The following is a 14662-nucleotide window of genomic DNA, read 5'->3' on the forward strand; positions in this document are numbered from 1 at the left end:
GAATCAGCCCTTAAGGCATTCGGATATGGCTGAAGAGCCCATGAGAGTATTGTAGGCATGGAAAGCCAAGACACTGTGGCAAAACAAAAAAAAAGAAGAAGAAGAAGATGACCTAAATGAAAGATCTCTGCGAGTGAGATCACGGTTGAAAGAACGGGGCCATCAAAGAAGGAGGTACCTTTCTCTGAAGGGAGGAGAAAACTTCCACTTTGACTATGACCCTTTCGGAATAAGATCAAAGTCGGCGAACCCTAAAGTCTTCCATAGCCTTGGCAACTCGTGACTAGAGCTTAGGAAGATTACTGACGCCATAAACAAGAGTGTCAAATTGTTAAGTTAACAACAGGAGTCACTGTGTACTTATGTCTCATGTGGGATCTGTCCTTAATGCTATAACTAGTACTAAAACAGTATTTTTGCACTTTGTGTTTCTGTGTGGGTACAAACTGATGAAATTTTTACTTAGTATATACAGAATCGATCTTCTGTATATAAAGATAATTTAAAATGAAAAAAAAAAAAACAACCTGGTGTTAAATTGGAAATTGCATAGAAAATTAACCAGTTTTTAAAAAATATCATGTAGGATCTCTGTCTTTAATGTGCTGTACACTGTTATTTAATGCTATAACTAGTACTCCAACAGTATTTTTTAACTTTGTGTTGCTATGTGGGGGCAAACTGTTGAAATCTTTACTTAATATATACTAAACTGATCTTCTGTATATAAAGAGAATTAAAAGTGAATCTTGATGTGAATGGAAGGGGAGAGGGAGTGGGAAAGGGGATGGATGCGGGTGGGAGGGAAGTTATGGGGGGGAAGCCATTGTAATCCATAAGCTGTACTTTGGAAATTTATATTCATTAAATAAATGTTAAAAAAATCAATAAAAATAAAAATAAAATAAATAAATAATATCCAATTTCCAAAAAAAAAAGTTTAAAAAAGGTGTAATTTCAAAGTAGAGTAGCTACAGGGATATTCAATATGATATTAGGCACCATAGGAAACTGAATTATTATTTTTCTCTGGATACTAGGGTGATTTTTATTGAATATATAGTTTAACACCACATGTTTTTAATAAGAAATGTTCTAATTTTATAAAAAAGATTCCATTCTTTGTAGACAAATAGTTAATATACAAGACTAACTGCAGTATTTTAATTTTGTAGAAAGATGACTTTTTTTTTGAGACTAAGGAAAGTACTGTGGCACATGGTGAACTACACAATCAGGAAAATCAAGCAAAGAAATGTAATCAGGTTTTCTTTGTAGTAGCTGATATTTGAGTGACTATTACTTGCCAAAACCTTCCCTTACTTTGTCTTAGTTCATTGTCCTAACGATTTTTAATCAAAAGTTGATTCATTTGACTCTCACTAGGGAAAGTACAAACAGAACCTTTAATGTTTAAAAAGAAATCAAACCAATTGATTAAATTACATCAATTGCATATAATTTCAGAGTTATAACAGAAAAGCTAGAGTGTCACATTTTTATATATAATACTTTTCTTGTATCTGGTTACTTTTTTCTTAGTATAAAATACAGTCAAAGAAAGCATTAATGTTTTCTATTTAATACAGTGCAATAGGGGTGCATTTAACATTAGTCTTCTGTTCTCTCCTTAGGTGTCATTTCAATAGCACATGATATATTATTTTGCACTTACAAATAGACAATGACTTACTTTTGGGTGAAAGCCAGTAGAAGATATGTTTAAGAGAGACATTGCTGCCAAAACAATATAGGTTTAGCCATGGCAACATGTGCTTGATTCTTTTTTCTTGGCTACAGAATTTTCCAAAATAATTTGTTCAAGTCTATGCTTCTTCTGTACATAGGTGGCTACCTCTCCCTTTCTTCCTCAAGAAAATGAGACTATTAATTTTCTTAGCTGGATTATTCATTTGAATCTTATCTTCTACTCAATTCTATAGGGTCACTCAATTTGGAGTCACAATTTCACAGATTTTTCTCCTCAATCTTTGATATTTTTCTGCTCAACCAACTGGATCCCCTCCAGTTATTTCCCACAGGACATCAAATATTCTAATTCTTTCTTAATGTGGCTTAGTAACAGCATTCACTATGTTTTCAAGAAACTCTATGCTAATATACCACCTCTGAAATGGTTATTTGAAGAGCTCCATGGATCCATTTACAGTGAAATACCTATAATTAATGAAAATTACAAAAATTGTCAACCATTTGAAGTCTCTGAAAAAGTCACCAAAGCCTACATTGACTAGATGCACAATAATTAAAGAAAATCTAATATATCTTGGTAAAAACCAGCAAAAGCAGATGCCATTTGGTCATGATTCATCTATTTCCAACCCCTTCCCCCAACACTATCATGTTCATCACTATGGAGGTTCTATTCTATATTGATTCAGCCAAGGACATGACATTTCTACTTCTCAAAGCTCCTAACCTAGAGATTTCAGGTTAGAAAGCTGGCCAACATTTCTCAATTCCCCAATTCCATTTGGAGGAAACCTATTCCAGCAAAGAGCTTTAGTTCAATTTCTAACCCTCTGAAGACAAGGCTATCACGGAAATAGCCAATCCAAGTAGATACTCAAATAAACAAGCAAGACCAGGGTGTAAAGGAGGTGGAAAAACAATTTCCAGAATGACTAAATTAATTTATCTAGAATGTCCAATTTTCAAACAAAAGCTATGAGACATACAAAGAAGGAGCAAATGGTAACTGAACACATTAAAAAAAAAAAAAAAACAGGCAACAGAATTTGCCTTTGAAAGAGAAAAAGTAGGCTTAGCAGACAAAATCTTAAAAGAGTTATTAATATGCTTAAAAAATAGATGGGGCATTTGGTTTGGCAGTTAAAATGCTACTTGGGATACCTGCCTTCCATTTTTGGTGCCTAGGTTCAAGTCCTAGTGCCAAACTTAATTCTAGTTGCCTTATAGTTGACACCCTGGGAAGACTCAAGTAGTTGGATTTCAGCTGCTCTGGCGGGAGATATGGATTGAAATTCCAGCTCCCAAGCATATTTAAAGTTAAACAACAAAAGGGAGACATCTCTGTGACTCTCTGTACTCTTTTTCTCTCTCTCTCTCTCCATCTTTCTGCCTCTCAAAAATATTTAAACAAAAAACATATATATATATGTACATATATAGAGAAGCTATGCTTTGAAAATAAAGGAAGTTATGGAATGATTATAATTCATTAAATAGAGAATATCAATAGTGAGATATAAAACTCAATTTAAGATTAACCAAAGACCTAAATATAAAACATGAAACATGAAATTGTTGAAGGATATATAAGAGAAACTTTCAAGATATTGATTTAGGCAATAATTTCTTGGAAAAGACCCACAAAACACAGGTATCAAAACAAAAAACCAGACGAATGTTATTATATTAAACTCAAATTTTCCACACAGCAAAGGAAACAATAAAGAGAAAAGATCTGTTAGATGAGAGAAAATATTTGCAAGCTACTCACTCATCTTACAAAACACTAATATTCAAAATATATCAAGAACTCAAAAAACTCAACAATAACAAAATCAACAGATCCAGCAAATAGTAAATATCTTGTATTTACTACTTTATCTAGTAAATAGTATTTATTACTTTAGTAAATAGTATTTACTACTTTATCTAGTAAATAGTATTTATTACTTTATCTAGTAAATAGATAAAGAACCTGAATACACAGTACTTTGAAGAAATACAAATGACCAATAAATTGATGGGAAATGAAAAACCAAAAAACCTCACCGTCACTAGTCATCAGGGAAACATAAATCAAAATCTACAAAGAGGTACCACTAGAAAGGGGAACTCTTATTAAATGTTTGTGGGAATATAAATTAGTATAGTGACTATGGAAAACAGGATGGGGTTCTCTTAAAAAACTAGCAATAGACCTGCCATACAACCCAGCCATCCCACTAATGGGTATACATCTAAAAGATATGAAAGTATTATAACAAAGACATACCTGCTCTATCATATTCATTGCATCACTATTCACAATAGTGAATGGACTCTAACAAGGTATCCATTGAAAAATGAATGGATAAATAAAATGTGTGTATATACAGAACAAAATGCAATTCAGCCGCACACAAAAGAATAAAATTCTATCAAAATGAATGGAATTGCAGGGCAACATATTAAATGAAATAAGTCAGACACAGAAAGACAAATAGTGCATGTTCTGTATTTTACATTGGAGCTAAAAAATAAAAAAAAGCCTTAATCTGAGTACGAAATGTTGATTACTAGAAGATGGGAGAGGCCGGCGCCGTGGCTCACTAGGTTAATCCTCTGCCTTGTGGCGCCGACACACCGGGTTCTAGTCCCGGTCGGGGCACCGATCCTATCCCGGTTGCCCCTCTTCCAGGCCAGCTCTCTGCTGTGGCCAGGGAGTGCAGTGGAGGATGGCCCAAGTTCTTGGGCCCTGCACCCCATGGGAGACCAGGAGAAGCACCTGGCTCCTGCTATCAGACTGGCGCGGTGCGCCGGCTGCAGCGCGCCTACCGCGGCGGCCATTGGAGGGTGAACCAACGGCAAAGGAAGACCTTTCTCTCTATCTCTCTCTCTCTCACTGTCCACTCTGCCTGTCAAAAATTAAAAAAAAAAAAAGAAGATGGAAGAGATGGTGTAGATAAAGAGATTTTTTTATTAAAAAATAAGGGGATTTCAGTGTGATTCATTAATTGTAACAAATGTATTAATGTGAGATATTATTAATGTAGGAATCTGGGTATGGTTTACAGGTTGTGACAAAGATGCTAAAATAGAACTTAACAGGAAGGAAGAAATGAAAGAAGGAAGGAAAGAGGGAAGGAAGGAAGGCAAAAAGGAAGGAAGGACAAACGTAAAAACAGGGGTAGTTGAATGCAGGTTATATGGGAACTCTGTACTACTTCATAATTTTTGTTTTGTAAATTTAACATTATTCTGGAAAAGTTTTAAAATATATAATGTGTACCTTTAGTTTATGTATGTATGTAATTCTCTCCATAGCTTTTACTAATATAGGATTGTATATGCCTAGCTCCATCCCAAAATATATAGAAATTATCAAACTAAAACTAATGAAAATCCCAACAAAGCACATTCACCAAGTGAAAAATTTACTAGAAAATCTCAGCAGTAGATTTAAGCTCCAAGGAATTAGTATTAACCTTGAAAATAGATCAATAGACATAAAGAATTTGTAACCTCACAAATAGATAAACAGAGGTTATACAATCTGAAAAAAAGAGAAAAATGAAAAAAATGAATAGATATTCAAGGAAATGTAGGACAGCATTAACTGAGTGAACAAATGTAAAATGGTACTATTAGAAGGAAAATACAGAAAAAATTATTTAAAATATAATGCTTGAAAACTTTCTAACATGCTGAAAAATATTATTTTGAAGATTTATGTATTTATTTGAAAGTTAATGCCAACCCTCATATTGAGAAACATTAACTTGAACCTGCAATAAGTTCAGTGAACTCCAGTAAGGTTAAAAGCAAAGATAACTATTCTGACACACTATAGTCAAAATGTAGAAAGCTAAAATGTTGAAAGCAGCAAGGAAAAACAAAAAAATAAAACAAAATAAAAGTCTTCCTTTTGAGTGAAGCTCAGAAACATTAACATTTGGCTCCCCAGCAGAAACAATGGAAGCCAGAAGGCAGTAGAAGAAATATTCAAACTATTGGTACAAAAAAGAGAACTTGTCACCCAAGAAATCTGTGTCCAGAAATGTCATCATTCAAAGATAGTTAAGTAAAATACATTCCAGATAAGTTTTAGAATCCTATTTTCTGGTACACGCACATCACAAATATTTAACAAAGTTCTTTGGACACAAAGCAAATGATACCACAGGGTAATTTCAACACATATAAGAGCACTAGAAAACATAATAGTTTCCCAGTGCATCACAAATTTAAATAGATACAAATTTACTATCATAATTGTGGGAGTCAGAAATTTGAAAATACTCTCAATGGACTCATGTTGTTGGCAGATTTGAGTTCAAGGAGTGATTTGTTCCCTTGACTTTTCCAGCCTCTGCAGCCTGTGTACATTCCTTGATGTGCAATCCCTTCTACCAGCAAAGCCTGCGATGTCTCACTCTGACTCCTCTGCCTCTGCTTTCCACACTGAGGAATCCTTGAAGCAGTTCAATGGGCCCAGCCAGAAATCCAAGATAATTTTACTGATTTAAAAATAGGTGATTAGTACTATTTATCTTATCCATCAGATTCCCCCTCTCTGTGTTTAACATGACATATCCACAGATTTTGGAGATTATGATGTGGACACTTTGGAGGGCCACTGTTTTATTTACTACAGTAATTATGCAGAATATTATAAATGGTAGTATATCATATTTTATCCTGATTTATTCAACTATCATATAACAAACATGTCATTGGGTTGTTGATACAATAACATATAAATAATAAATTTAGTATAATAGCACAAAGAAAATGAGTGAAATAAACACTTGATTGCAGAAATAATTCTAAATAATAGCATGAATTTATAGAAAGGATAAGATGCATAAGAAATAAATAACAAGTTAAGTAAAGCAAAATATGTCTCGATTATCTTAACTGCCATAATTTACAGCAAATCTTATAAAGTAATAATTATAGTACTGCAGTATTATGTTTGTAATGTAAAGATATAATGTATATAGACCAAAAAAAAGGACAATCACAGGAGTTGAGAAAGTATGGCCATAGCAGAAATGTTTCCATATCTCATTACAATTCTGTTGGCATAATACTAAAATAGATTGTAACAACTTATGTGTGGTTTAATAATTATTACAGCAACCATTAAGTAAATAACTCAAAACCACAGTTAAAAAATCAAAGCAGTTAAAATGTCATACTGAAAAGCAAAAGAATGAATCAAAGAACAGAAAGAAAAAGCAGAAGAAATAAAAAATAAAATTAATATGTAATCATATTAATAATAACACTAGTGTGAATCCATTAAGTAATATGTTCAAGAGGCAGAGATTGTCAGACTGGATTAATTCTAATAATATCTAACTCTTTGCAATCTACAGGAGACATACTTTAGATTCAAAGATACCAATAGGCCAAAAGTAAATGTTTGGGAAAGATACACACAAACTGAACCAAAGAGAGATTATGTAACTATAATAATATTACCTCAAAAGACTTTAAAATGAAAAATGTTAGGATCATTTCAGGAGCCATGGAGAAAATATTACTTAAATTTCTACGATTAATGCCACATGCCTACCATCACCAAAGTAGCTGAATCACAAAAATTCTGATCTTGACACTGAGTTTAAAAAGCAATAGATAATCAATAGTAAATAATACAAGCATTAACAGAGTATACAGACATGATGAAATTAGAGTACTGAGCTAAGCATTGTTTTACTTAAAGCTTAAAACAGCTATGGAATATTAAAAGTTCATTGGAAATGTATGTTATGGAAATACTTTTTAAGAATTTCAAAAAAGTACAGTCAATTAAACTTAACTTCTAATTCCATTCTTCCATGAACATTTTGAAGTGCCTTTATGTCTAGTACGTTGTGATGAGTTCACCAACTTATACAAATTAAATAGCTTTCTCTAGAAGAATCAGAACTAAATGAAGAATTAAAACACAAAACAAGACTTTAAACACCGCAAAGCTCTGGGGTTTTCACAAGTACCTTTCAAATTCAGTAAATAAACAACACAAGGTTACTTTAGTGTTTTCAACTAAAAAGCTAAAATTTGTAGCTAACGTTGAGCGACTTTATTAAAAAGCACCTTGTTTAACATGAGCATAAAGCAAAAAAGATTAAAGAATTTCATCTCTTTCCTCTTTTCAAAGTAGTTTTCTTTCTTAAGATGGAATATTTAAAACCCAATAGCAGATACTTATTTCACTTTTATTCGGTTCCTTTCATGAGCCTAGTGTTCCATTGTCCTGAAAAGTACCGGAGGAATCTCAGAACAGAGTGAACTATTGTTTTCTTTTAATTTATAATTGTAGTGCATTTTGACATTTTGTGTTCTAATGATTTTTTATGCATGAAGTGAGTGAAGTCAAATTTGAACATATGCATTCGTACATGACAATAGATTCTCCCTCTTCCCTGAAAAGTTCTGGATTCCAGCTTTCATGGTTCATTGTTACAGGTGATGAAGCAAAATCTTCCTAGCTATCTGTTCATGGGTTTAGAGAAATAAAAATTGGAAAGGATTTTCATCATTCACCAAATAAAAATATTTTTTGAGTTCAACATATGCAATCTGGGGCTATAGTGAGTGATTACATTTAAGGCTTTTGCAGTTTGGCATAGTTGGCAATTAATCAGAATACTTTGGTGGAGGCAGTTTCCAGCTAATTGACGCCTACCATGAGCCTAGGAAAAAGACATACAACAATAAATCTTGTGTCCCAGAGGTTTAGGAATTGGCAAGGAAAAAAAAAAAAACTATAAGATATAGAGAGTTATACAACTATTTACCTTCATTGTATGTGTAAAACATTCCATTTGGAAACTCAAAAATGTGTGTATTTGTCTGGAAATTTTAGAAAATCGTGACATAGTAGCGATGAAAACAAAGATATGAAGACTTCAGTTTTCAGTATAATTGCATGAGCTGAGATCTCAGAATGACAAGAAATAACATAGTTTTGCTGTAGTCACAAGAAAACAGTAATTCCTGACCTTTATTTACAAGTGCTACTGTAATCCAGAAAAGAAATTATTCCTTTCCTCTTCACTGTTATTATGATTCAACTTTACTTTCTATGCTTCCATTGTTTGATTCATTGATTCAATCATCCATTATTCCAATGATAATGGATTATAAGATTCATGGGCCTAAATTATTGTGTTCTTTTTGCTACTATATATCCAATAATAAATAAAATGCCTATTTGATAGAGTGTTCACATTACAATTTGATGAATTTAGCTGAAAACTGCATTATCTACATAAATTTTACATTCATATTCCATGAAGAAGTAGATGTCAGTGAGAAAATAAATTCTTATTTAAGATAAAACAAAATGATATCTATTACATGTTTAGTTCTAATTAAGTACATGATATTCCAGGCAAGTAATTTCAGCTTCCATTGATGAAAATATACCACTAGTTGTCTAGTCAGACCCTGCCATGGGAAATTTTCTAATAGAGAATAATTGCTGTGCATTTTTTTGAAAAAAAAAATCAAATTGAGGTTACAGATATCTCTGAATTCTGTGTCAAAACAAAGACTTCTTGTCAAAACAGATGGCAAAAAAGCATTCAAATAAATTATCACAATTTACATATGTGCAGATGAAACATGATAAAACTGACATGATGAGTCTACAAAACAGTACAAAGATTTTATATGAATCCTTTTTTAACAATTGACTTCTTATTTTCAGAGCATTTTGTACTAATATCACATGTAATGGAGTCAAGATAATTTTTTTAATGTCTTGAATTTTAACACTAAGGATTAAGGGTATTTTGAAGTTGAATTATTTTCTCAACACTTGAAGAAATGGTGAGATTAGTTTTTTCATGTACAAACACATAAAATCAGCATGATAACTACTATTGACTGCCTAATTATTGACTGAATAATCCCTAAATTTGAAATGAACACAGGATCTATAGCTTCAGGACCAAGGGGACATTGTAATAGATTCTAAAAACACTTTGTTTTAGAGGAGAGTTATACAAATGTAAGTAAAACCAGTAGTTGAAAATGCAGGATGAAGTACTTCCATGGATTGAGTGAGCTTACAAACAGCCAGGTTTATTTCCCTTTCTTAATTATTATTTCTTTTTGCTGACAGACAACACATTTCTCACCGTGTAACCTTATCTGCAACATGTAAACCTATTCAATTCTCACTTATTTTATTATACCTATAGTAGTCATGCAAAAAGGGAACAAGGTTTTTGTTTGTTTCTTGGTTTGTTTGATTTTAAAGAGCTGTTTATTTATTTGAAAGCAAGAGTTACGATGGGGGTGGGGGAGAGTCTTCTATTCACTGGCTCATTTCCCAAATGGCTGCAAAGGCCAGGGTTGAACCAAGTTTAAGCCAGTAGCCAGGAGCTTCTTCCAGGTCTCCTATGTGACTGGCAGGGACCTAAGCATGGGGCCATGTTCCATTGCTTTCCTAGGTGCATTAGCTGGGAGCTGGATTGGAAGTGGACCAGCCAAGACACAAACCTGTGCCCACATGGGATGCTGGTATTGCAGGTGGTGGCTTAATAAACTACACTAAAATGTAGGCCCGCCAAAGTCAGTTTCTATGTGGTCTAACCTGCTATAAATACAAACGCTTGCTTGATCAGCAACCTCAGCACTGTTACCTCTTTCAAACAGAACAAAATGCCCATGCTCAATTGGAGCAGAAATATGTGAAAAATTGCATGTTTGCAGGAACATGAGGCTCAGTTAAATAAAGGTGATGTTGACCACCTAACAGGATATAAGCAGCTATGACTTAAGCTAATACTATCTAGGAATCAAAGTATAGCAGCACCAATAAAAATACTGCATATAATGAAAATGAAGAAAGAAACATTTTTGATTAAAATTTTTGCAATAGTGTCAAATAAAGATATTCAGTTCTGGTTGCAAATCTACAATAAAGAAATTTCTTACCTCAATTTTCATAAATATTTATTCATACTTAATAATATTTACAAAAATCCTACTATTTGAATTTCATATTTACTTATTTTATTTACTTGAAAGGCAAGGTGACAAAGACAGATCTCCTAGCTGTTGTTTCATTCCTCAAATACCCTCAATAGCCAGTCCTGGATCAGGTAGGAACAAGGAACCTGAAACTCAATACAATTCCAAAAATGTGGAAGGAACCTAATTATTGAAGTATTGGAACTGTGTCCCAAAATATGCATTTACAAGAAGCAGGAATCCTAAGCAGAGCAGGAACTCAAACCTAAGTGCTCCAATAAGGGATGCAGCACCTCAAGCATCCCACATTGTCTTATCTGTTGCACCAAATGCACGCCCTAAAATATTGTTATTTTAGCCAGGCAGTGATGCATAATGCATACGAGAATAATGAACAGACCAAAATTGCCAAACTATTGAAATTAGAATAACAACACCCCCACACACACATATGTTTATGATTTAACCAAGCCTAGACTATTTTTCATTCATCTTCCCTGCTGTCTCATTTCAGTTGTAGTGTTTTCCTTTGATCCTTCATCTATTTGTCCACATGCTTCCGTGCTTCATCCACAGCACTCTGCAAGAACTACTCTCACATTCTCTTGCAAAGCTATCCTTTCCCATGTCAATAAATTCACACCCATTTATTGCCATAGATCACTTGCTTTTTGTCTCTCTGACGTTCAGCTGGATCAATCTTTTTTGCTAATTTTCATTTTACACCTCTTTTTGTGCCTGTATATAGATGAGGCGTGAGTGAAATCCTAGGGAAGCAGTAATTTGAAGTCACATTACCATTTGATCATGTGTGTCTCATTAGATAGCATCAGTTTTTGGACTTTTCATTCAATAAACCAATGAATTCGGTTTGTTAGGAGCCCTCTGAGAAAGCTCCAAATGCACTTTTAATGTTTAAATATATTGTATGCAAGGCCAACCTGAGTAAAACTCAACAAACTCATTGATTCTTTTCAATCCCTTTCTCTTCCATTACATTTTGATCAATAAATTCTTTTTCCACTCTAACTCTAGAAACTTCTCTGAAGCAGCTCATAATTTTTGGAATAGTTTCACTGTTATTGTCACTAATTTTAGAATTTTTCTCTCTTATTTTCATTAGCTTCTGGAGTTTATGTGTGAGTTTCACTGATACTGGAAAACACTGTCAAATGACCACATTGCATGGAATTCTGGAATACCTAGACTATCTGAAGATAGTCATTTTGATCCTAGAGTCCAAAATGTCAAAGGCACAAGAATCACGGAAACACTGAATAGTTTGGAAGAGAAAATGAACCTAAAGACACTTGGGATTAAGGACAATACCTGGCTCAAAACTGGATCCTTTTTTGTGAAGGACTTTGTTGGGGATTCTGGCGAAACTTCCAGGGCCATGGGATTTACTCGCACCATTATTAGTTTCCTCAGATTAGTGCTTTTATTGCAGGTATATATGAGAAAGTCTTGTGTACCCAAGCATACTAATGTGTGTAGTGATGATATCGTATCACACAAGAAAATTACTCTCAGATGGTTAGGGGAAAAAATCCTTGATTTAAATTTGAAAATTTTCTGTAAGTTTGTTATTGCTTCAAAATAGTGAAATATGTTTAGATCTATACATTATTAAAGAAAAAAAAGGAATCGAGCCTTCGATTTGACAATTTCACCTACCATAAGCATGACTTTAAAAATACTCCAGAATTTTAAGTATAATTTTTTTAAAAATTTATTTTATTTTTTTGAAAGACAGAGTTACAGAGAGAAGTAGAAACAGAGAGAGAGGTCTTCCATCCACTGATTCACTCCCCCAGATGGCTGCAAAGGCCAGAGCTGCGCCAATCTGAAGGCAGGAGCCAGGAGCTTCTTCTGGGTCTTCCACGTGGGTGCAGGGGCCCAAGAACTTGGGCCATCTTCCACTGCTTTTCCAGGCCATAGCAGAGAGCTGGATTGGAAATGGAGCAGCTGGGTGTTGAATTGGCGCCCATATGGAATGCTGGTACTTCAGGCCAGGGCTTTAACCCATTGCACCACAGCACTGGCCACTTAAGCAAAATTTAAATAAATAAAGTTTGATTTTACTGTGAAAAATAAAACCTCTCTATTATCATGATTGAAAATTTTAATAGATGGTTCAGAAGCAAGGGGAAGTACAGTAAAAGGCAGTAACTGACTGAGGTAGACTGTCCAGGTAGATATTTTAACAAATCTAACACAAAGTGAGCTGTTGCTTGTTGTATATGAGAGAATATTTGGTTTAGAATTTAGTAGCTGATTAAGAAATGGGGCCCTTCGAATCAGGATATGCTTCTTCTCTGCTTGGTGTAGTTGATGATCCACCTTATGCATTTAGTCCCAGGGCCAGAGGCACTGTTACATCTGGAAAGATGTGTCTAATGACAGGAGAAAAGGGATATTTGTGTTTGCCCCCCGCCAATGGTTATTTTTAACATTTTTTTAAAATGCCACTGAAGTTCTTTCCCCACATTTTTCCAGTTTGGAGGATGCATAAATGGAATGTGAACTCTTACTATTGAATTAAAATTTAGGTTGGCACTTAATTGTTTAGACTAAAAAAATTGACTAATAATAACCAAGTTTAACCTTACTGATTTTTATACAAAGTCCATAACAGAACATTCAGGAGAGAATAGTTTATATTCCATTTATTTCAATATATTAAGAGACAATAGAGGGCTGGCACCGTGGCTCACTTGGCTTATCCTCCGCTTGTGGCGCCGGCACTCGGGTTCTAGTCCCAGTTGGGGTGCCGGATTCTGAACCGGTTGCTCCTCTTCCAGTCCAGCTCTCTGCGGTGGCCCAGGAAGGCAGTGGAGGATGGCCCAGGTGCTTGGGCCCTGCACCCGCATGGGAGACCAGGAGGAAGCACCTGGCTCCTGGCTTCGGATTGGCGCAGCATGCCAGCTGTAGCAGCCATTTTGGGGGTGAACCAATGGAAAGGAAGACCTTTCTCTCTGTCTCTCTCTCTCTCTCTCTCACTGTCTAACTCTGCCTGTCCAAAAAAAAAAAAAAAAAAAAAAAGAGAGAGAGAGAGAGAGAAAGACAATGGAAGGTGATTGGCTTATGCAGAAACCACTGTCATTAATACTTTGATAGAATTGAAAGAGCAGAGCTTGTTGGCTTGTTGGTATTTTATTTAATTTTTGATATTTTACAAAGTATGTGAAAAAAAATCATATAGTGCTATTTTGCTATTGGCTGTCAAAATCATACTATAAATCAGTTATCAATGGATCTCATTCTATTTAACAATTTGTCATGGTTTGGAGAATATTGTACATGGCAGACATGGGAAAGCGAATGTTCAGGAAGCTCAGTGGCTCTCTTATTTCTCAGTAGCCACAAGGCTAATATAATATAGTTCAACTGTCTGGATTCAGTAATTGATTCTTCAGTGCTTATGATATTTCTCTTGTTCCCCCATGAGTTGTTCTATTGGTACACAAAAATCCATTCTTGTATTATTGAGTGCTGACAATGACCAAAATACTCTGTGATGGACTACAATTATGTTAAGCCCATCAGACAAATTGATCTTACTCTAATTACTTTAAGAGAAAACAAAGGAGGATTTAAGCCATTTTAAGCTCTAAAAATCTTAAATTCACTTAAAAACTAAAAATATACTATGCTTAGACAATATAATTAGTAATGTTAAAACATGGTATACAGATTGAATCTTAAAGAAACAGATAAGATATTAACATGAAGAGTTGCCAGAGAACATCATACTAAGAGATAGAAGTGATAAGAATAAGGAAGCAAAGTTGAATAAAACAATGGTCAGCCATAATAATGGGAGATCTTGCTCTTCAGTTAATTGGTATTGCAGATAGGCGAGTAAGAATAACACCCAGAAAGGTATAGTTTGATCAGGATTTTAAGGGTATTCAATGATAACTTAGGGAATTTGAAATTTTTCTGAAGACTTTGGGTAGCTATTTTTCTGACA

This window comes from Lepus europaeus, chromosome 1, assembly GCF_033115175.1.
Source record: "Lepus europaeus isolate LE1 chromosome 1, mLepTim1.pri, whole genome shotgun sequence".
In the NCBI taxonomy this organism is placed as follows: Eukaryota; Metazoa; Chordata; class Mammalia; order Lagomorpha; family Leporidae; genus Lepus; species Lepus europaeus.